Source organism: Somniosus microcephalus, chromosome 33, assembly GCF_052327205.1.
Source record: "Somniosus microcephalus isolate GS21.2 chromosome 33, FLI_Smic_1.0, whole genome shotgun sequence".
In the NCBI taxonomy this organism is placed as follows: Eukaryota; Metazoa; Chordata; class Chondrichthyes; order Squaliformes; family Somniosidae; genus Somniosus; species Somniosus microcephalus.
The window spans coordinates 36,991,767-37,015,766 of NC_141019.1; the positions used below are offsets into that span (position 1 = coordinate 36,991,767).

The 24,000-nt window shown below is 52.1% G+C and overlaps 1 protein-coding gene across 1 annotated transcript in view; it reads left to right on the forward strand.

The window, feature by feature from the left end:
• Positions 1–24,000, forward strand: part of LOC147097176 (rap guanine nucleotide exchange factor 3-like) — a 95,620-nt gene that overhangs the window by 10,478 nt on the left and 61,142 nt on the right.

Genomic DNA, 24,000 nt, shown 5'->3' on the forward strand with positions numbered 1-24,000 from the left:
CAGTTTGCAGGGTGAGGAGTCCCACAGTTTGGGGTGTGAGGAGTCCTACAGTTTGCGGGGTGAGGAGTCCCCACAGTTTGGGGGGTGAGGAGTCCCCACAGTTTGCGGGGTGAGGAGTCCCTCGGTTTGGGGGAAAGTTTATGTTAAGAGAAGGATATGGTTTCAGTGAGTCCTGATTTCGAACACAGTAAAGACACAGAGGAGGCAGGCGGTGTTCAGATTGTATATAATTTCTATTATATTATATTCAGTGATGAATATTGCAAATTAGGAATGAGAGAGCCCGACATTATTTTTTGTTGATTAAAAAAAAAATTACTTTTCCAATTTCTTTGCCCCGTCAAACACCCCTGGAATGAGCTGGGCACCACAGGCGCACACGGATTCACAGGACTATCCTTCATGGGCGAGCTCTGAGTGTCGCCGGCATATTCAACCATAGGGGGCATCACACACACACTCACACTCACACACTCACTCTCACACACTCACTCACTCACTCTCACACACACTCACACTCACACACTCACACACACTCACTCACTCTCACACACTCACTCACTCACTCTCACACACACTCACACACTCTCTCACTCACACTCACACACACTCACACCTCTCTCACACACTCTAACACAAACTCACACACTCACTCTCACACTCACTCACTCACACACACACTCACACACTCTCTCACTCACACTCTCTCTCGCACACTCTAACACAAACTCTCACACTCACACACACTCACTCTCTCGCACACCCTCACACAAACTCACACACTCACTCTCACACTCACTCTCACACTCACACACTCTCACACACTCTCTCACACACACACACACTCTCTCACTCATGCTCACTCACTCTCACACTCACTCACTCTCACACTCACTCACTCTCACTCACTCATTCTCACACACTCATTCACTCACTCTCACACACACTCACAATCACACTCACACACTCACTCACTCACTCACTCACTCTCACTCACTCACTCTCACACTCACTCACTCTCACACACTCACTCACTCTCACATACACTCACACTCTCTCACTCACACACTCACTCTCACACACTCTAACACAAACTCTCACACTCACACACTCACACACACTCACTCTCTCGCACACCCTCACACAAACTCACACACTCACTCTCACACGCACTCACACTCACACTCACACACACTCTCACTCACTCACTCTCACTCACTCTCACACACTCACACACACTCACACACACTCACACACTCACACACTCTCACACTCACACTCACACACTCTCACACACACACACACTCTCTCACTCACGCTCACTCACTCTCACACTCACTCACTCTCACACTCACTCACTCTCACTCACTCACTCACACTCACTCTCACTCACTCACACTCACACTCACACACACTCACTCACTCTCACTCACACTCACTCACACTCACACACACTCACTCACTCTCACTCACACTCACACTCACACACACTCACTCACTCTCACTCACACTCACTCTCACTCACTCACACTCACACTCACACACACTCACTCACTCTCACTCACTCTCACTCACTCACTCACACTCACTCTCACTCACTCACACTCACACTCACACACACTCACTCACTCTCACTCACACTCACTCACTCTCACACACACGCGCTCCGCGCTGTGTGAGGGAGGGGACGTTCCAGATTGGCCGCGGGTTCGATCGAGAGTCTCCCTCGCGGTTCCGTGAGCGGGTAAGCCACCATCCCCCCGACACACCCATGCAAGTGTGTCAGCGGGAACCTTTCCAGCTCACCCGCAGGATCTGTGACTTTGTTGGTCCCTTGATTGATAAACAGCTATTTTGAGCACTGACCCTTGTGCCGGAGTCAGTCTCTCACAACTTTGGGGGCCGTCACTGAGGGAGCGTCCGCAAGCAAAGGGCTTTGAGGAGGTGACAGAATTGCTTTCACCTCCCAACTTAAACTGAAGGTTACAATTTTAAAAGGGGTTGCAGGGACAGAGACACCTGGGGCTGTAAGCACACAAATCATTCAAGGTGGCGGGGCAGGTTGAACAGGCTGGTGAAAACATACGGGAAACTGGGCTTTATCAACAGAGGTATGGAGTACAAAATCAAGGAAGTTATGCTAAAATTTTAATTTAAAAAAACTGGCTAGGTACCAGTTGGTGTGTTGTGCCAACTCTGGGCACGTTAAGGAGGGTGTCAAGGCCTTGGAGAGGGGGCGGAGGAGATTTACTAGAATGGTACCAGGCGATGAGGGACTTCAGTTACACGGAGAGACTGGAAAAGCTGGGGTTGTAACTGCCCTGGGAGTGTTTGATGGGGACAGTGTAGAGGGACCTTTACTCTGTATCTAACCCGTGCTGTACCTGCCCTGGGAGTGTTTGATGGGGACAGTGTAGAGGGAGCTTTACTCTGCATCTAACCTGTGCTGTACCTGCCCTGGGAGTGTTTGATGGGACAGTGTAGAGGGAGCTTTACTCTGAATCTAACTCATGCTGTACCTGCCCTGAGAGTGTTTGATGGGACAGTGTAGAGGGAGCTTTACTCTGTATCTAACCCGTGCTGTACCTGCCCTGGGAGTGTTTGATGGGACAGTGTAGAGGGAGCTTTACTCTGTATCTAACCCGTGCTGTACCTGCCCTGGGAGTGTTTGATGGGACAGTGTAGAGGGAGCTTTACTCTGTATCTAACCCATGCTGTACCTGCCCTGGGAGTGTTTGATGAGACAGTGTAGAGGGAGCTTTACTCTGTATCTAACCCCGTGCTGTACCTGTCCTGGGAGTGTTTGATGGGACAGTGTAGAGGGAGCTTTACTCTGTATCTAACCCCGTGCTGTACCTGCCCTGGGAGTGTTTGATGGGACAGTGTAGAGGGAGCTTTACTCTGTATCTAACCCGTGCTGTACCTGCCCTGGGAGTGTTTGATGGGGATAGTGCAGAGGGAGCTTTACTCTGTATCTAACCCGTGCTGTACCTACCCTGGGAGTGTTTGATGGGACAGTGTAGAGGGAGCTTTACTCTGTATCGAACCCCGTGCTGTACCTGCCCTGGGAGTGTTTGATGGGACAGTGTAGAGGGAGCTTTACTCTGTATCTAACCCGTGCTGTACCTGCCCTGGGAGTGTTTGATGGGACAGTGTAGAGGGAGCTTTACTCTGTATCTAACCCTGAGTGTGGAGCAGGGTTTTTGCAGTCTGTTTGTAGATCGGATTAGACGTGGTGTTGGCTGTGTAACCACACGCTCGCTCTCTGCTCCATTCTTTGATGTTCTAACCACTGTTAACTGCACTCATCCTTTCCACGTATTGCATTCATCCTGTCTGCAACATCCGGCACCCTCTAGAGCCTTCTACGCATCTTTCTGTCACGTCCCACCATCCGTGAACCTCAGCTCGGCTGAATTCCGCTTGCCCCCCCCTGCCATGTCCTAACTCGCACCGAGTCCCGTTAACCCCTCACCCCACCCTGTGCTCGCTGACCCACACTGGCTCCCGGTCCAGCAACGCCTCGATTTTAAAATTCTCATCCTCCTGTTCAAATCCCTCCATGGCCTCTTCGACCCCCCTCCTTATCTCTAACATCCTCCAGCCCCGACACCCCTCCCTATCTCTGTAACCTCCTCCAGCCCCTACAACCCTCCCTATCTCTGTAACCTCCTCCAGCCCCCTACAACCCTCCCTATCTCTGTAACCTCCTCCAGCCCCCTACAACCCTCCCTATCTCTGTAACCTCCTACAGCCCCCTACAACCATCCCTATCTCTGTAACCTCCTCCAAGCCCTACAACCCTCCCTATCTCTGTAACCTCCTCCAGCACCTACAACCCTCCCTATCTCTGTAACCTCCTCCAGCCCCGACAACCCTCCCTATCTCTGTAACCTCCTCCAGCCCCGACAACCCTCCCTATCTCTGTAACCTCCTCCAGCCCCCTACAACCCTCCCTATCTCTGTAACCTCCGCCAGCCTCTACAATCCTCCCTATCTCTGTAACCTCCTCCAGCCCCTACAACCCTCCCTATCTCTGTAACCTCCTCCAGCCTCCTACAACACTCCCTATCTCTGTAACCTCCTCCAGCCCCCTACAACCCTCCCTATCTCTGTAACCTCCTCCAGCCCCAAAAGCCTCCCTATCTCTGTAACCTCCTCCAGCCACTACAACCCTCCCTATCTCTGTAACCTCCTCCAGCCCCCTACAACCCTCCCTATCTCTGTAACCTCCTCCAGCCCCAAAAGCCTCCCTATCTCTGTAACCTCCTCCAGCCACTACAACCCTCCCTATCTCTGTAACCTCCTCCAGCCACTACAACCCTCCCTATCTCTGTAACCTCCTCCAGCCCCCTACAACCCTCCCTATCTCTGTAACCTCCTCCAGCCCCCAACAACCCTCCCTATCTCTGTAACCTCCTCCAGCCCCTACAACCCTCCCTATCTCTGTAACCTCCTCCAGCCCCCTACAACCCTCCCTATCTCTGTAACCTCCTCCAGCCCCCTACAACCCTCCCTATCTCTGTAACCTCCTCCAGCCCCGACAACCCTCCCTATCTCTGTAACCTCCTCCAGCCTCTACAATCCTCCCTATCTCTGTAACCTCCTCCAGCCCCTACAACCCTCCCTATCTCTGTAACCTCCTCCAGCCTCCTACAACACTCCCTATCTCTGTAACCTCCTCCAGCCCCCTACAACCCTCCCTATCTCTGTAACCTCCTCCAGCCCCCTACAACCCTCCCTATCTCTGTAACCTCCTCCAGCCCCTACAACCCTCCCTATCTCTGTAACCTCCTCCAGCCCCCGACAACCCTCCCTATCTCTGTAACCTCCTCCAGCCCCCTACAACCCTCCCTATCTCTGTAACCTCCTCCAGCCCCACAACCCCTCCGAGATCTCTGCGCTCCTCCAATTCTGGTCTCTTGAGCATCCCCCCGATTTCCATCGCTCCACCATTGGCGGCCGTGCCTTCAGCCGCCTGGGCCCCGAGCTCTGGAATTCCCTCCCTAAATCTCTCCACCTCTCTCGCTCTCTCCTCCTTTAAGACGCTCCTTAAAACCTCCCTCTTCGACCAAGATTTTAGTCACCTGTCCCTAATATCTCCTGATGTGGCCTAGTGTCAAATTTTGCTTGATAATCGATCCTGTGAAGCGCCTTGGGACATTAAAGGCACTATATATGTCAGATTATTTAGGCCGATACACCCGGTGCCAGTACTGAGGGAGCGCCGCACTGTCGGAGGGGCGGTACTGAGGGAGCGCCGCACTGTCGGAGGGGCAGTACTGAGGGAGCGCCGCACTGTCGGAGGGGCAGTACTGAGGGAGCGCCGCACTGTCGGAGGGGCGGTACTGAGGGAGCGCCGCACTGTCGGAGGGGCGGTACTGAGGGAGCGCCGCACTGTCGGAGGGGCAGTACTGAGGGAGCGCCGCACTGTCGGAGGGGCAGTGCTGAGGGAGCACCGCACTGTCGGAGGGGCAGTACTGAGGGAGCGCCGCACTGTCGGAGGGGCAGTACTGAGGGAGCGCCGCACTGTCGGAGGGGCAGTACTGAGGGAGCGCCGCACTGTCGGAGGGGCAGTACTGAGGGAGCGCCGCACTGTCGGGGGGCAGTACTGAGGGAGCGCCGCAGTGTCGGAGGGGCAGTACTGAGGGAGCGCCGCAGTGTCGGAGGGACAGTACTGAGGGAACGCCGCACTGTCGGAGGGGCAGTACTGAGGGAGCGCCGCACTGTCGGAGGGGCAGTACTGAGGGAGCGCCGCACTGTCGGAGGGGCAGTACTGAGGGAGCGCGGCACTGTCGGAGGGGCAGAACTGAGGGTGCACCGCACTGTCAGATGTTCCGTCTTTCAGATGAGACGTTAAACCGAGGCCATCTGTGGTAGAGAATTCCACAGCTTCACCACTCTGAGTGAAGAAATTTCCCCTCATCTCAGTCCTAAATATCCTTCCCTGTATCCTGCGACTGTGTCCCCTCATTCTAGACCCCCCTCCCCAGCCTGGGGAAACATCCTCCCTGCATCCAGTCTGTCTGGCCCTTTAAGAATTTTATACGTTTCAATGAGATCCCCTCTCATTCTTCTAAACTCTAGTGAATACAGGCCTAGTCACGGTGGCATAGTGGTTAGCACTGTTGCCTCACAGCGCCAGGGACCCGGGTTCGAATCCGGCCTCGGGTGACTGTCTGTGTGGAGTTTGCACATTCTCCCCGTGTTTGCGTGGGTTTCCTCCGGGTGCTCCGGTTTCCTCCCACAGTCCAAAGATGTGCGGGATAGGTTGATTGGCTATGATAAATTGACCCTTAGTGTTAGGGGGATTAAATACATGGGGTTACGTGGATCAGGTGGGATATGTGTCGGTGCAGGCTCGATGGGCCGAAATGGCCTCTATCTGCACTGTGGGGTTTCTGTGGGTTTCTGTGATAGTCGACCCAATCTCTCCTCATACGACAGCCCTGCCATCCCAGGAACCAGTCTGGTGAACCTTCGTTGCACTCCCTCCATGGCAAGTATATCCTTTCTTAGGTAAGGAGACCAAAACTGCACACAGTACTCCAGGTGTGGTCTCACCAAGGCCCTGTATAACTGCAGTAAGACATCCTTGCTCCTGTACTCATATCCTCTTGCAATGAAGGCCAACATACCATTTGCCTTCCTAGATGGAGACAATTCTGTGAGTAAGAAATATGACGCCTTTCACAACTCCAGAGAAGTGTGAGGTCATGGATTTGGGGAGGGCTAACAAGGCAGGTAGAGGCAGAAACCCTCATCACATGATATGCACTCGAAATGCCGTAACCTACAGGGCTACAGACCATAGAGTCATAGAGTTATACAGCGCAGAACGAGGCCCTTCGGCCCATCGTGTCCGCGCCGGCCATCAAGCCCCATCTATCCTAATCCCATTTTCCAGCATTCGGTCCATAGCCTTGTATGCTATGGCGTTTCAAGTGCTCATCTAAATGCTTCTTGAATGTTGTGAGGGTTCCTGCCTCTACCACCCTTTCAGGCAGTGAGTTCCAGATTCCAACCACCCTCTGGGTGAAAAAGTTTTTCCTGAAATCCCCTCTAAACCTCCTGCCCCTTACCTTGAAACTATTGCCCCCTGGTTATTGACCCCTCTACTAAGGGGGAAAGTTCCTTTCTATCTACCCTATCTATGCCCCATATCATTTTGTACACCTCAATCAGGTCCCCCCTCAGCCTTCTCTGCTCTAAGGAAAACAACCCCAGCCTGTCCGGTCTCTCTTCATAGCTGAAGCGCTCCAGCCCAGGTAACATCCTGGTGAATCTCCTCTGCACCCTCTCCAATGCAATCACATCCTTCCGATAGTGAGGCGACCAGAACTGCACACAGTATTCCAGCTGTGGCCTTACCAGCGTTTTGTACAGCTCCATCATAACCTCCCTGCTCTTATATTCTGTGCCTCGGCTAATGAGGGCAAGTATCCCATATGCCCTTTTTAACCACCTTATCTACCTGTCCTGCTGCCTTCAGGGATCTATGTACATGCACACCAAGGTCTCTCTGATCCTTTGTCCTTCCTAGGGTCCTACCATTCATTGTGTATTCCCTTGCCTTGTTAGTCCTCCCAAAATGCATCACCTCACACTTTTCAGGGTTAAATCCCATTTGCCACTGTTCTGCCCATCTGACCAACCCGTCTATATCGTCCTGTAGCCAAGAGTTGGAAAGTGGGATTCGGGTGGGATCGCTCTTTGTCGGCCGGCGCGGACACGATGGGCCGAATGGCCTCCTCCTCCACCGTGAATTTCTGTGATTCTACGCGCAGTGTGGGTTTCGGTTTCCGCCACTGTGAGCCCAACCTAAGGCATTACACACTGAGCCCTCAGCTGTCGACAGCTCAGGCAACAGATCTCACGAGGACCGAGTCACATACCTCAGCGCACCGTCGAGGCAAAAGTGCTGGATATCACGGGAAATCTCCAGACCGCCTACAAAACATCCTGCTCGCTACAGTTACTCGTAACGCTTGTCGGTACTGAGTCGCGGGCTAGCAGGCTGAGGTGATGGAGTCCACGCAACAGGGATTTCAATCGGCACGGGTTGGGAACGGGGTTTGGGTCCATCGGGATTGTGTAGAATGGGAGTGAATGGGAAGGGGTTGGGTCCATTGGGATTCTGTACAATGGGAGTGAATGGGAAGGATTTGGGTCCATTGGGATTCTGTACAGTGGGAGTGAATTGGATGGGGTTGGCTCCATTGGGATTCTGTACAATGGGAGTGAATGGGAAGGGTTTGGGTCCATTGGGATACTGTACAATGGGAGTGAATGGGAAGGGTTTGGGTCCATTGGGATTCTGTACAGTGGGGGTGAATGGGATGGGGTTGGCTCCATTGGGATTCTGTACAATGGGAGTGAATGGGAAGGGGTTGGGTCCATTGGGATTCTGTACAGTGGGAGTGAATGGGAAGGGGTTGGGTCCATCGGGATTCTGTACAGTGGGAGTGAATGGGAAGGGGTTGGGTCCATTGGGATTCTGTACAGTGGGAGTGAATGGGAAGGGGTTGGGTCCTTTGGGATTCTGTACAATGGGAGTGAATGGGAAGGGGTTGGGTCCATTGGGATTCTGTGCAGTGGGAGTGAATGGGAAGGGGTTGGGTCCATTGGGATTCTGTACAATGGGAGTGAATGAGAAGGGGTTGGGTCCATTGGGATTCTGTACAATGGGAGTGAATGGGAAGGGGTTGGGTCCATTGGGATTCTGTGCAGTGGGAGTGAATGGGAAGGGGTTGGGTCCATTGGGATTCTGTACAGTGGGAGTGAATGGGAAGGGGTTGGGTCCATTGGGATTCTGTACAATGGGAGTGAATGGGATGGGGTTTGTGTCCATCGGGATACTGTACAATGGGAGTGAATGGGAAGGGTTTGGGTCCATTGGGATTCTGTACAATGGGAGTGAATGGGAAGGATTTGGGTCCATTGGGATTCTGTACAGTGGGAGTGAATGGGATGGGGTTGGCTCCATTGGGATTCTGTACAATGGGAGTGAATGGGAAGAGTTTGGGTCCATTGGGATTCTGTACAATGGGAGTGAATGGGAAGGGGTTGGCTCCATTGGGATTCTGTACAGTGGGAGTGAATGGGAAGGGGTTGGGTCCATTGGGATTGTGTACAGTGTGAGTGAATGGGAAGGGGTTTGTGTCCATCGGGATTCTGTACAGTGGGAGTGAATGGGAAGGGGTTGGGTCCATTGGGATTCTGTACAGTGGGAGTGAATGGGAAGGGGTTGGGTCCTTTGGGATTCTGTGCAGTGGGAGTGAATGGGAAGGGGTTGCGTCCATTGGGATTGTGTACAGTGGGAGTGAATGGGAAGGGGTTTGTGTCCATTGGGATTCTGTACAGTGGGAGTGAATGGGAAGGGGTTGGGTCCATTGGGATTCTGTACAGTGGGAGTGAATGGGAAGGGGTTGCGTCCTTTGGGATTCTGTGCAGTGGGACTGAATGGGAAGGGGTTGCGTCCATTGGGATTCTGTACAGTGGGAGTGAATGGGAAGGGATTTGGGTCCATTGGGATTCTGTACAGTGGGAGTGAATGGGAAGGGGTTGGGTCCTTTGGGATTCTGTGCAGTGGGAGTGAATGGGAAGGGGTTGCGTCCATTGGGATTCTGTACAGTGGGAGTGAATGGGAAGGGATTTGGGTCCATTGGGATTCTGTACAATGGGAGTGAATGGGAAGGGATTTGGGTCCATTGGGATTCTGTACAGTGGGAGTGAATGGGAAGGGGTTGGGTCCTTTGGGATTCTGTGCAGTGGGAGTGAATGGGAAGGGGTTGGGTCCTTTGGGATTCTGTGCAGTGGGAGTGAATGGGAAGGGGTTGGGTCCATTGGGATTCTGTACAGTGGGAGTGAATGGGAAGGGGTTTGGGTCCATTGGGATTCTGTACAGTGGGAGTGAATGGGAAGGGGTTGCGTCCATTGGGATTCTGTACAGTGGGAGTGAATGGGAAGGGTTTGGGTCCATTGGGATTCTGTACAGTGGGAGTGAATGGGAAGGGGTTGGGTCCATTGGGATTCTGTACAGTGGGAGTGAATGGGAAGGGTTTGGGTCCATTGGGATTCTGTACAGTGGGAGTGAATGGGAAGGGGTTTGGGTCCATTGGGATTCTGTACAGTGGGAGTGAATGGGAAGGGGTTGGGTCCTTTGGGATTCTGTGCAGTGGGAGTGAATGGGAAGGGGTTGCGTCCATTGGGATTCTGTACAGTGGGAGTGAATGGGAAGGGATTTGGGTCCATTGGGATTCTGTACAGTGGGAGTGAATGGGAAGGGGTTGGGTCCTTTGGGATTCTGTGCAGTGGGAGTGAATGGGAAGGGGTTGGGTCCTTTGGGATTCTGTGCAGTGGGAGTGAATGGGAAGGGGTTGGGTCCATTGGGATTCTGTACAGTGGGAGTGAATGGGAAGGGGTTTGGGTCCATTGGGATTCTGTACAGTGGGAGTGAATGGGAAGGGGTTGCGTCCATTGGGATTCTGTACAGTGGGAGTGAATGGGAAGGGGTTTGGGTCCATTGGGATTCTGTACAGTGGGAGTGAATGGGAAGGGGTTGCGTCCATTGGGATTCTGTACAGTGGGAGTGAATGGGAAGGGGTTTGGGTCCATTGGGATTCTGTACAGTGGGAGTGAATGGGAAGGGGTTCGGTCCATTGGAATTCTGGACAATGAAACATCAGATCAGAGCGGCTGCTTCTGTCCTGCTGCAGTCGAATAGCTCATGGAGACTCGCTGACGAGGCTCGGAAGGGGGCGTGGGGGGCGGGGCTGAGGGGGTGGGGGGCTAAGAACGGCCATTAGGTGCAGTCTAAGGCTGGTGTGCGCCCCGTGGAAATGTAGCCCGGGGAGGTTGTTATGTCCTTGTATGTGTGGTTATCGTGTTGTTTGCGGAGCGCTCGAGGCGCCTCTGATGTTTGCTCTGCAAATACCTGCGAGCGTGAGACCGTTTTCTCTCAAACATTCCGTTACCAAGGGTGCCACCTCTTATCTTCCCTTCCCCTGCGCACCGCCCCAGCACAGCAGTTAACTCTCTCCGCTTGTAGGTCACCTTTGTGGGGAGTAAAAACTGCCGACTACAGACGGTTCAATCACGGCACGTTCCGAAACTATGCGCTCAGACTTCCCTCCCCAGGTCCTGCTTCCTCGCCCTCCCCTCCCACCCACAACGGTTAAAACAGACACGATCCGCCTGCCGCTCCGACCGTCTCTCTCGGCATCAGAGAGGTGCTGGGTCCCTTTGCTGTTTGTAGTGTACATTTAGTGGAGTGTACATTTGTAGTGTACATTGTACTGGACACCCTCAAAGCCTCCTTGAAAAAGTGCAACATCCCCACCACCGACACCTGGGAATCCCTGGCCCAAGACCGCACAAAGTGGAGGAGAAGCATCCGGGAAGGCGCCGAACACCTCGAGTCTCTTCGCCGGGAGCAAGCGGAAGACAAGCGCAAACAGTGGAAGGAGCGCACGTCAACCCAAGCACCCCACCCACCCGCCCCTTCAACCAATGTCTGCCCCACCCTGTGACAGAGACTGTAGGTCCCGCATTGGGCTCATCAGTCACCTGCGAGCACATTTTTAATGTGGAAGCAAGTCATCCTCGGTTCTGAGGAACTGCCTAAGAAGAAGAGGGAGAAATGTACATTAATGATTTAGATATGAATGTAGGAGGTATGATCAGTAAGTTCACAGATGACACGGAAATTGGTGGAGCGGTAAATAGCGAGGAGGGAAGCCTCAGGCTACAGGACGATATAGAAACATAGAAACATAGAAGATAGGAGCAGGAGTAGGCCATTCGGCCCCTCGAGCCTGCTCCGCCATTTAATGAGATCATGGCTGATCATCCAAATTCAGTACCCTGTCCCTGCCTTCTCCCCATATCCCTTGATCCCTTTAGCCTCAAGAAATATATCCAACTCCTTCTTGACTATATTTAATGAATTGGCCTCTACTGCCTTCTGTGGTCGAGAATTCTACAGGTTCACCACTCTCTGGGTGAAGAAATTCACAGATCACAGAAATCACAGAAACCTCACAGTACAGATAGAGGCCATTTCGGCCCATCGAGCCTGCACCGACACGTATCCCACCCGATCCCCGTAACCCCTACACCAACACATATCCCACCCGATCCCCGTAACCCCTACACCGGCACATATCCCACCCGATCCCCGTAACCCCACGTATTTAATCCCCCTAACACTAAGGGTCAATTTATCATAGCCAATCAACCTAACCCGCACATCTTTGGACTGTGGGAGGAAACCGGAGCACCCGGAGGAAACCCACGCAAACACGGGGAGAATGTGCAAACTCCACACAGACAGTCACCCGAGGCCGGATTCGAACCCGGGTCCCTGGCGCTGTGAGGCAACAGTGCTAACCACTATGCCACCGTGCTCTATTCCTCCTCATCTCTGTCCTAAATGGCTTACCCCTTATCCTTAGACTGCGACCCCTGGTTACGGACTCCCCGACCATCGGGAACATCCTTCCTGCATTTAGTCTGTGCAGTCCTGTTAGAATTTTATAAGTTTCAATGAGATCCCCTCTCATTCTTCTAAACTCCAGCGAGTATAAGCCCAATCGACCCAATCTCTCCTCATACGTTATTCCTGCCATCCCAGGTATCAGTCTGGTGAATCTTCGCTGCACTCCCTCCATGGCAAGAACATCCCTCCTCAGATAAGGCGACCAAAACTGCACACAATACTCAAGGTGTGGTCTCACCAAGGCCCTGTACAACTGCAGCAAGACATCCTTGCTCCTGTACTCGAATCCTCTTGCTACGAAGGCCAACATACCATTTGCCTTCTTAACCGCCTGCTGCACCTGCATGCTTACCTTCAGCGACTGGTGCACAAGGACACCCAGGTCTCGTTGCACTTCCCCTTCTCCCAATCTATTGCCGTTCAGATAATAATCTGCCTTCCTGTTTTTGCCACCAAAGTGGATAACCTCGCATTTATAGATGGGTTGGTTAGATGGGCAGAACAGTGGCAAATGGGATTTAACCCTGAAAAGTGTGAGGTGATGCATTTTAGGAGGACTAACAAGGCAAGGGAATACACAATGAATGGTAGAACCCTAGGAAGGACAGAGGATCAGAGGGACCTTGGTGTGCATGTACATAGATCCCTGAAGGCAGCAGGACAGGCAGATAAGGTGGTTAAGAAGGCATATGGGATACTTGCCTTGATTAGCCGAGACATAGAATATAAGAGCAGGGAGGTTATGATGGAGCTGTACAAAACACTAGTGAGGCCACAGCTGGAATACTGTGTGCAGTTCTGGTCGCCACACTATAGGAAGGATGTGATTGCATTGGAGAGGGTGCAGAGGAGATTCACCAGGATGTTACCTGGGCTGGAGCGCTTCAGCTATGAAGAAAGACTGGACAGGCTGGGGTTGTTTTCCTTAGAGCAGAGAAGGCTGAGGGGGGACCTGATTGAGGTGTACAAAATTACGAGGGGCATCGATAGGGTGGATAGAAAGGAACTTTTCCCCTTAGTAGAGGGGTCAATAACCAGGGGGCAATAGTTTCAAGGTAAGGGGCAGGAGTTTTAGAGGGGATTTGAGGAAAAACTTTTTCACCCAGAGGGTGGTTGGAATCTGGAACTCACTGCCTGAAAGGGCGGTCGAGGCAGGAACCCTCACAACATTCAAGAAGCATTTAGATGAGCACTTGAAACGCCATAGCAGACAAGGCTAGGGACCAAGTGCTGGAAAATGGGATTAGAATAGACAGGGCTTGATGGCCGGCGCGGACACGATGGGCCGAAGGGCCTCTTCCTGTGCTGTATAACTTTACAGGAGACAGAAATAGTCGGGGCGTGCGGAGAGAGAGAGGGACAGATAGAGAGAACGCGGGATAGCATGTGGTACATGAGTGAGAAGCCAATGTTGTGTTGAAGATGATTAAAGGATTCAATAGGGTCGATAGAGAGAGAAATTATTTCCCCCGGCGGGGGGGGTGTCCAGAACAAGGGGGGGCGTAACCTTAAAAGTAGAGCCAGGCCGTTCAGGGGTGATGTCAGGAAGCACTTCTTCACACAAAGGCTGGTGGAAATCTGGAACACACTCCCCCAAAATGCTGACGAGGCTGGGGGTCAATTGGAGCTTTCAAAACCGAGATCGATAGATTTCTGTTGGGTAAGGGTATCGAGGGATATGGAACCAAGGCGGGTAGATGGAGTTAACATACAGATCAGCCCTGATCTAATTGAATGGCGGAACAGGCTCGAGGGGCTGAATGGCCTCCTCCTGTTCCTAATGTAACCAGCTCGAGGGGGCTGAATGGCCTCCTCCTGTTGTAATGTAACCAGCTCGAGGGGGCTGAATGGCCTCCTCCTGTTGTAATGTAACAGGCTCGAGGGGCTGAATGGCCTCCTGCTGTTCCTAATGTAACCAGCTCGAGGGGGCTGAATGGCCTCCTCCTGTTGTAATGTAACAGGCTCGAGGGGCTGAATGGCCTCCTGCTGTTCCTAATGTAACCAGCTCGAGGGAGGCTGAATGGCCTCCTCCTGTTCCTAATGTAACAGGCTCGAGGGGCTGAATGGCCTCCTGCTGTTCCTAATGCAACAGGCTCGAGGGGCTGAATGGCCTCCTCCTGTTCTTAATGCAACAGGCTCGAGGGGCTGAATGGCCTCCTCCTGTTCCTAATGCAACAGGCTCAAGAGGGGCTGAATGGCCCCCTCCTGTTCCTAATGTAACAGGCTCGAGAGAGAGAGTGGGGCTGAACGGCACCCTCCTGTTCCTAATGTAACCGGCTCGAGAGAGAGGGGCTGAACGGCCTCCTCCTGTTCCTAATGTAACAGGCTCGAGGGGCTGAATGGCCTCCTCCTGTTCCTAATGTAAGAGGCTCGCGAGGGGCTGAATGGCCTCCTCCTGTTCCTAATGTAACAAGCTCGAGGGGCTGAATGGCCTCCTCCTGTTCCTAATGTAACAGGCTCGAGGGGCTGAATGGCCTCCTCCTGTTCCTAATGTAACAGGATCGAGGGGCTGAATGGCCTCCTCCTGTTCATAATGTTACAGACTAGACAGAGAGGGGCTGAACGGCTTCCTCCTGTTCCTAATGTAACAGGCTCGAGGGGCTGAATGGCCTCCTCCTGTTCCTAATGTAACAGGCTCGAGAGAGAGAGAGAGAGAGGAGCTGAACGGCCTCCTCCTGTTCCTAATGTAACAGGCTCGAGGGGCTGAATGGTCTCCTCCTGCTCCTAATATAACAGGCTCGAGGGGCTGAATGGCCCGCTCCTGTTCCTAATGTAACCGGCTTGAGAGAGAGGGGCTGAACGGCCTCCTCCTGTTCCTAATGTAACAGGCTCGAGGGGCTGAATGGCCTCCTCCTGTTCCTAATGTAAGAGGCTCGCGAGGGGCTGAATGGCCTTCTCCGGTTCCTAGTGTAACAGGCTCGAGGGCTGAATGGCCCCCTCCTGTTCCCAATGTAACAGGCTCGAGGGGATAATGGCCTCCTCCTGTTCCTAATGTAACAGGCTCGAGGGGGGCTGAATGGCTCCCTCCTGTTCCTAATGTAACAGGCTCGAGGGGCTGAATGGCCTCCTCCTGTTCCTAATGTAACAGTCTCGAGGGGCTGAATGGCCTCCTCCTGTTCTTAATGTAACAGGTTCGAGGGGGACTGAATGGCCTCACCCTGTTCCTAATGTAACCGGCTCGAGGGGGGCTGAATGGCCTTCTGCTGTTCCTAATGTAACAGGCTCGAGGGGGGCTGAATGGCCTCCTCCTGTTCCTACTGTAACAGGCTCGAGGGGCTGAACGGCCTCCTCCTGTTCCTAATGTAACAGGCTCGAGGGGCTGAATGGCCTCCTCGTGTTCCTAATGTAACAGGCTCGAGGGGGCTGAACGGCCTCCTCCTGTTCCTAATGTAACAGGCTCGAGGGGGCTGAATGGCCCCCTCCTGTTCCTAATGTAACAGGTTCGTGAGAGAGAGGGGCTGAATGGCCTCCTCTTGTTCCTAATGTAACAGGTTCGAGGGGGACTGAATGGCCTCATCCTGTTCCTAATGTAACAGGCTCGAGGGGGGCTGAATGGCCTTCTCCTGTTCCTAATGTAACAGGCTCGAGGGGGCTGAACGGCCTCCTCCTGTTCCTAATGTAACAGGCTCAAGTGGGCTGAATGGCCTTCTCCTGTTCCTAATGTAACAGGCCCGAGGTGCTGAATGGCCTCCTCCTCTTCCCAATGTAACAGGCTTGACGGGGGCTGAATGGCCTCCTCCTGTTCTTAATGTAACAGGCTCGAGAGAGAGAGGGGCTGAACGGCCTCCTCCTGTTCCTAATATAACAGGCTCGAGGGGGCTGAACGGCTCCCTCATCTTCCTAATGTAACAGGCTCGAGGGGCTGAATGGCCTCCTCCTGTTCCTAATGTAACAGGCTCGAGGGGCTGAATGGCCTCCTCCTGTTCCTAATGTAACAGGCTCGAAGGGCTGAATGGCCTCCTCCTGTTCCTAATGTAACAGGTTCGAGGGGGACTGAATGGCCTCATCCTGTTCCTAATGCAACAGGCTCGAGGGGGGCTGAATGGCCTCCTCCTGTTCCTAATGTAACAGTCTCGAGGGGGGCTGAATGGCCTTCTCCTGTTCCTAATGTAACAGGCTCGAGGGGGGCTGAATGGCCTCCTCCTGTTCCTAATGTAACAGGCTCGAGGGGCTGAATGGCCTCCTCCTGTTCCTAATGTAACAGGCTCGAGGGACAGAATGGCCTCCTCCTGTTCTTAATGTAACAGGCTCGAGGGGCTGAACGGCCTCCTCCTGGTCCTAATGTAACAGGCTCGAGAGGGGCTGAATGGCCTCCTCCTGTTCCTAATGTAACGGGCTCGAGGGGCTGAATGGCCTCCTCCTGTCCCTAATGTAACAGGCTCGAGGGGGGCTGAACGGCCTCCTCCTGTTCCTAATGTAACAGACTCGAGGGGCTGAATAGCCTCCTCCTGTTCCTAATGTAAAAGGCTTGCGAGGGGCTGAATGGCCTCCTCCTGTTTCTAATGTAACAGGCTTGAGGGGCTGAATGGCCTCCTTCTGCTCCTAATGTAACAGGCTCGAGGGGCTGAATGGCCTCCTCCTGTTCCTAATGTAACAGGCTCGAGGGACTGAATGGCCTCCTCCTTTTCTTAATGTAACAGGCTCAAGGGGGCTGAATGCCCTCCTCCTCTTCGTAATGTAACTGGCTCGAGGGGCTGAATGCCCTCCTCCTCTTCCTAATGTAACAGGCTCGAGGGGGGCTGAATGGCCTCCTCCTGTTCATAATGTAACAGGCTCGAGAGAGAGAGGGGCTGAACGGCCTCCTCCTGTTCCTAATGTAACAGGCTCGAGGGGGCCGAATGGTTCCCTCCTGTTCCTAATGTAACAGGCTCGAGGGGCTGAATGGCCTCCTCCTGTTCCAATCTAACAGGCTCGAGGGGCTTAATGGCCTCCTCCAGTTCCTAATGTAACAGGCTCGGGGGGGGCTGAATGGCCTCCTCCTGTTCCTAATGTATCAGGCTAGAGGGGGCTGAATGGCCTCCTCCTGTTCCTAATGTAACAGGCTCGAGGGGCTGAATGGCCTCCTCCTGTTCCTAATGTAACAGGCTCGAGGGGCTGAATGGCCTCCTCCTGTTCCTAATGTAACAGGCTCGAGGGGTTGAATGGCCTCCTCCTGTTCCTAATGTACCAGTCTCGAGGGGCTGAATGGCCTCCTCCTGTTCATAATGTAACAGGCTCAAGGGGCTGAAAGGCCTCCTCCTGTTCCTAATGTAACAGTCTCGAGGGGCTGAACGGCCTCCTCCTGTTCCTAATGTAACAGGCTCGAGGGGCTGAACGGCCTCCTCCTGTTCCTAATGTAACAGGCTCAAGTGGGCTGAACGGCCTCCTCCTGTTCCTAATGTAACAGGCTCGAGGGGGCTGAATGGCCTCCTCCTGTTCCTAATGTAACAGGCTCGAGGGGGGCTGAATGGCCTCCTCCTGTTCCTAATGTAACAGGCTCGAGGGGGGCTGAACGGCCTCCTCCTGTTCCTAATGTAACAGGCTCGAGGGGCGCTGAACGGCCTCCTCCTGTCCCTAATGTAACAGGCTCGAGGGGTGCTGAATGGCCTCCTCCTGTTCCTAATGTAACAGGCTCGAGGGGGGCTGAATGGCCTCCTCCTGTTCCTAATGTAACAGGCTCGAGGGGCTGAATGGCCTCCTCCTGTTCCTAATGTAACAGGCTCGAGGGGCTGAAAGGCCTCCTCCTGTTCCTAATGTAACAGGCTCGAGGGGCTGAACGGCCTCCTCTTGTTCCTAATGTAACAGGCTCGAGGGGCTGAATGGCCTCCTCCTGTTCCTAATGTAACAGGCTCGAGGGGCTGAATGGCCTCCTCCTGTTCCTAATGTAACAGGCTCGAGGGGCTGAAAGGCCTCCTCCTGTTCCTAATGTAACAGGCTCGAGGGGCTGAACGGCCTCCTCCTGTTCCTAATGTAACAGGCTCGAGGGGGGCTGAATGGCCTCCTCCTGTTCCTAATGTAACAGGCTCGAGGGGCTGAATGGCCTCCTCCTGTTCCTAATGTAACAGGCTCGAGGGGCTGAAAGGCCTCCTCCTGTTCCTAATGTAACAGGCTCGAGGGGCTGAACGGCCTCCTCTTGTTCCTAATGTAACAGGCTCGAGGGGCTGAATGGCCTCCTCCTGTTCCTAATGTAACAGGCTCGAGGGGGCTGAACGGCCTCCTCCTGTTCCTAATGTAACAGGCTCAAGTGGGCTGAATGGCCTCGTCCTGTTCCTAATGTAACAGGCTCGAGGGGGCTGAATGGCCTCCTCCTGTTCCTAATGTAACAGGCTCGAGGGGGGCTGAATGGCCTCCTCCTGTTCCTAATGTAACAGGCTCGAGGGGGGCTGAACGGCCTCCTCCTGTTCCTAATGTAACAGGCTCGAGGGGGGCTGAACGGCCTCCTCCTGTTCCTAATGTAACAGGCTCGAGGGGGTCTGAATGGCCTCCTCCTGTTCCTAATGTAACAGGCTCGAGAGAGAGGGGCTGAACGGCCTCCTCCCACTCCCCCTGCTCTTTCCCTGTATTCCTTTTCAACTCACGTTCTCTGGATTACCCGTCCAGTAACACAACCGCTACACGACCGTAAACTTTTTAAGATAATCGGCAAAGGAGGGGGAGATGAGGAGAATGTTTTTAACGCAGCGAGTTGTTGTGATCTGGAACGCGCTGCCTGAAAGGGCGGTGGGAGCAGATTCAATAGTAACTTTCAAAAGGGGGAATTGGATCAATACTTGAAGGAAAAAAATTCACAGGGCTACGGGGGAAAGAGCAGGGGGGAGTGGGACTAATTGGAGAGCTCGTTCAAAGGGCTGGCACAGGCACGATGGGCCATAGAAACGTAGAAGATAGGAGCAGGAGTTGGCCATTCGGCCCCTCGAGCCTGCTCCGCCATTTAATGCGATCATGGCTGATCATCCAAATTCAGTACCCTGTCCCTGCTTTCTCCCCATATCCCTTGATCCCTTTAGACTTAAGAAATATATCCAACTCCTTCTTGAATATATTTAATGAATTGGCCTCAACTGCCTTCTGTGGTAGAGAATTCCACAGGTTCACCACTCTCTGGGTGAAGAAATTCCTCCTCATCTCTGTCCTAAATGGCTTACCCCTTATCCTTAGACTGTGACCCCTGGTTCTGGACTCCCCGGCCATCGGGAACATCCTTCCTGCATCTAGTCTGTCTAGTCCTGTTAGAATTTTATAAGTTTCAATGAGATCCCCTCTCATTCTTCTAAACTCCAGCGAGTATAAGCCCAATCGACCCAATCTCTCCTCGTACCTCATTCCTGCCATCCCAGGTATCAGTCTGGTGAATCTTCGCTGCACTCCCTCCATGGCAAGAACATCCTTCCTCAGATAAGGCGACCAAAACTGCACACAATACTCAAGGTTTGGCCTCACCAAGGCCCTGTACAACTGCAGCAAGACATCCTTGTTCCTGTACTCAAACCCTCTCGCTATGAAGGCCAACATACCATTTGCCTTCTTAACCGCCTGCTGCACCTGCATGCTTACCTTCAGCGACTGGTGCACAAGGACACCCAGGTCTCGTTGCACTTCCCCTTCTCCCAATCTATTGCCATTCAAATAATAATCTGCCTTCCTGTTTTTGCCACCAAAGTGGATAACCTCGCATTTATCCACATTATACTGCATCTGCCATGCATCTGCCCAATCACCCAACCTGTCCAAATCATACTGGAGTTTCTCGGCATCCTCCTCACAGCACACACGCCCACCCAGCTTTGTGTCGTCTGCAAACTTGGAGATATTACATCTAGTTCCCTCGTCTAGATTATTAATATATATTGTGAATAGCTGGGGTCCTAGGACCGATCCCTGCGGTACCCCACTAGTCACTGCCTGCCACTCGGAAAAAGACCCGTTTATTCCAACTCTTTGCTTCCTGTCTGCCAACCAGTTCTCTATCCAAGTCAGGAGTCCGAATGGACTCCTCCTGTTCTGTGTGATTCTGCGATTCTAACTTTTAACGCAATCCTTTTTCTGTTTCGCTGCATGTGGATGTGTGTGTCTCACTCTCCCATTGTGTTTTTACAGACTCCAATCTCGGAGATCGCAATCCCGCAGGAGTGTGACGCAATGAGGCAGGTGAGCGAGAGGTGTGGAGAGGACAGAGGCTGAAATAGTCGGGGAACCGAGGGGCGGATGCGAGTGAGGAGTTTAAAAGTAATTAAGGTCAGCCGAGGAAACTAATGGGACTGAAAGCCGACAAATCCCCCGGACCCGACGGCCTACATCCTCGGGTTTATAAAGAGAGGTTCCTGCAGAGATAGCAGACGCATTGGTTGTGATCTTCCAATGTTCCCTGGATTCAGGAACGGACCCCGCGGATTGGAAGGCGGCAAATGTAACCCTGCTATTCGAGAAAGGAGGGCGAGAGAAAACGGGGAACTACAGGCCGGTTAGCCTGACATCAGTCACAGAATCACAGAAACCCCACAGTGCAGAGAGAGGCCATTTCGGCCCATCGAGCCTGCACCCTATCCCCGTAACCCCACGTATTTAATCCCCCTAACACTAAGGGTCAATTTATCATAGCCAATCAACCTAACCCGCACATCTTTGGACTGTGGGAGGTAACCGGAGCACCCGGAGGAAACCCACGCAAACACGGGGAGAATGTGCAAACTCCACACAGACAGTCACCCGAGGCCGGATTCGAACCCGGGTCCCTGGCGCTGTGAGGCAACAGTGCTAACCACTATGCCACCGTGCTGCCCCGGGGAAAATGCTGGAATCCATTGTTAAGGACATTCTAACAGGGCACTTTAGAAAATCGTAACATGATTAGGCAAAGTCAACAAGGGAAATCGTGTTTGACAAATTTATTAAGAGTTTTTTGAGGATGTAGCTAGCAGGGTAGATAAAGGGGAACCGGTGGATGTAGTATATTTGGATTTTACAAAAGGCATTCGGTAAGTTGCCACATAAATGGTTATTACACAAGATTAGGGCTCATTGGGTTGGGGGTAATATAGTAGCACGGATAGAGGATTGGTTAACGGACAGAAAACAGAGAGTCGGGATAAACGGATCTTTTTCAGGTTGGCAGGCTGTAACTAGTGGGGTGCCACAAGGATCAGTGTTGGGGCCTCAGTTATTTACAATCTACATTAATGACCTAGATGAAGGGACCGAGTGTAATGTGTCCAAGTTTGCTGAAGGTACAAAGCTAGGAGGAACAGTAAGCTGTGAGGAGAACACAGAGAGCCTGCAAAGGGATATAGATAGACTAAGTGAGTGGGCAGTAAGGTGGCAGATGGAGTATAATGTAGGGAAATGTGAGGTTATTCACTTTGGTAGGAAGAATAGAAAAACAGAATATTTTTTAAATGGTGAGAAACTTTCAAATGTTGGTGTTCAGAGAGATTTGGGTGTCCTCGTGCAAGAAACACAGAAAGCTAGCGTGCAGGTACAGCGAGCAATAAGGAAGGCAAATGGCATGTTGGCCTTTATTGCAAGAGGGTTGGAGTATAAGAGTGAGGAAGTCTTGCTCCAATTGTACAGGGCCTTGGTGAGACCACACCTGGAGTACTGCGCACAGTTCTGGTCTCCTTATCTAAGGAAGGATATACTTGCCTTGGAGGCGGTGCAACGAAGGTTCACTAGATTGGTTCCTGGGATGAGAGGGCTGTCCTATTGAGGTGAGATTGAACCAATTGCACTCTATGGCAGTGAGGTGTGGGGACCGCTAACACAACAAGAATTCGCAAAATGGGACAAACACGCCATTGAGATCCTACATGCAGAATTCTGTAAAAGTATCCTCCGGACCCAAAGGAAAACCGTAAACAATGCATGCAGAGCAGAACTAGGCCAATATCCATTAATAATCACTATCCAAAAAAGAGCCACCAAATTTTGGAAACACCTAAAAATGAGCAACCCCCACTGCTATCATTACGAAGCCCTGAAATGCCAAGAGAGGACCATAAAGAAGAATACCCTCAGTCAACTAGTCCTGGGACTCAGTGAAGTAACTATTAACACTACTAACAATAACCAGCCCCAGGACAGTGACATCGTAGCACAGAGAACTTGACCCAACACAATTGTCACTAAGCAAAAGGAAAAATATCTGTCATATTGGGCAGAAACAACAAAAGCCCAAAACAAACTCAATTGTTACTTGGCCCTAAACAGACAATACAACATGGCTGAATACCTGACCATGGTAAAGGATAGCAAACTGAGAAAAACCTTGACAATGTACAGACTTAGTGAACATAGCCTGGCCATCGAAAAAGGCAGACACAGGCAGACCCGGCTGCCAAGAGAGGACAGGATATGCTCTCACTGCAGTCAGGGAGTGGTGGAGACAGAGATGCACTTCCTCACAGCTTGTGGAAAATATCAGGGCATCAGGGAGAATTTCCACCCAAAATTCACAAAAATATGCCCTGAATTCAGAAATTTGAATGACGACCAAAAACTCCCATACCTACTAGGGGAAGAGAGAAATTGTGTAACCTTAGCGGCACACTATGTTACAGCTTGCCATAAACAGAGGGCCAACCACTAAATATAAGAGTATATATAAATTATATGAATGTATATTTATACACTCAGGGATATATCTGTTTATACACTGTATGGATAGATCTGCGTTTAGGTGTTCAACCATAAATGTTTTTCGATGCTTTGGCAACATAAGATATACCTTATCATGCCAATAAAGCGAATTGAATTGAATTGAATTGAATTGAGTAGAATGGGCCGATACTCTCTGGAGTTTAGAAGAATGAGAGGTGATCTCATTGAAACATACAGGATTCTGAGGGGATTGACAGGGTAGATGCTGAGAGGATGTTTCCCCCTGGCTGGAGAGTCTAGAACCAGGGGTCACAGTCTCAGGATAAGGGGTCGGCCATTTAGGACTGAGATGAGGAGGAATTTCTTCACTCAGAGGGTGGTGAATCTTTGGAATTCTCTGCCCCAGAGGGCTGTGGAGGCTCAGTCGTTGAGTATATTCAAGGCCGAGATCGATAGATTCTTGGGCGCTAAGGGAATCGAGGGATACGGGGATCGGGGTGGGAAAATGGAGTTGGGGTCGAAGATCAGCTATGATCTCATTAGAAACATAGAAACATAGAACAATAGGAGCAGGAGTCGGCCATTCGGCCCTTCGAACCTGCTCCGCCATTCAATATGATCATGGCTGATCCTCACTCTCAATACCATATTCCCGCTCTCTCGCCCCGATACCCCTTGATGCCTTTTGTGTCTAGAAATCTATCTATCTCCTTCTTAAATATATTCAGTGACTTGGCCTCCACAGCCTTCTGTGGTAGAGAATTCCACAGGTTCACCACCGTCTGAGTGAAGAAATTTCTCCTCATCTCAGTCCTAAATGTCCTACCCCCGTATCCTGAGACTGTGACACCGTCGTTCTAGACGCCCCCAGCCAGGGGGATACATCCTCCCTGCATCCAGTCTGTCTAGCCCTGTCAGAATTTTATACG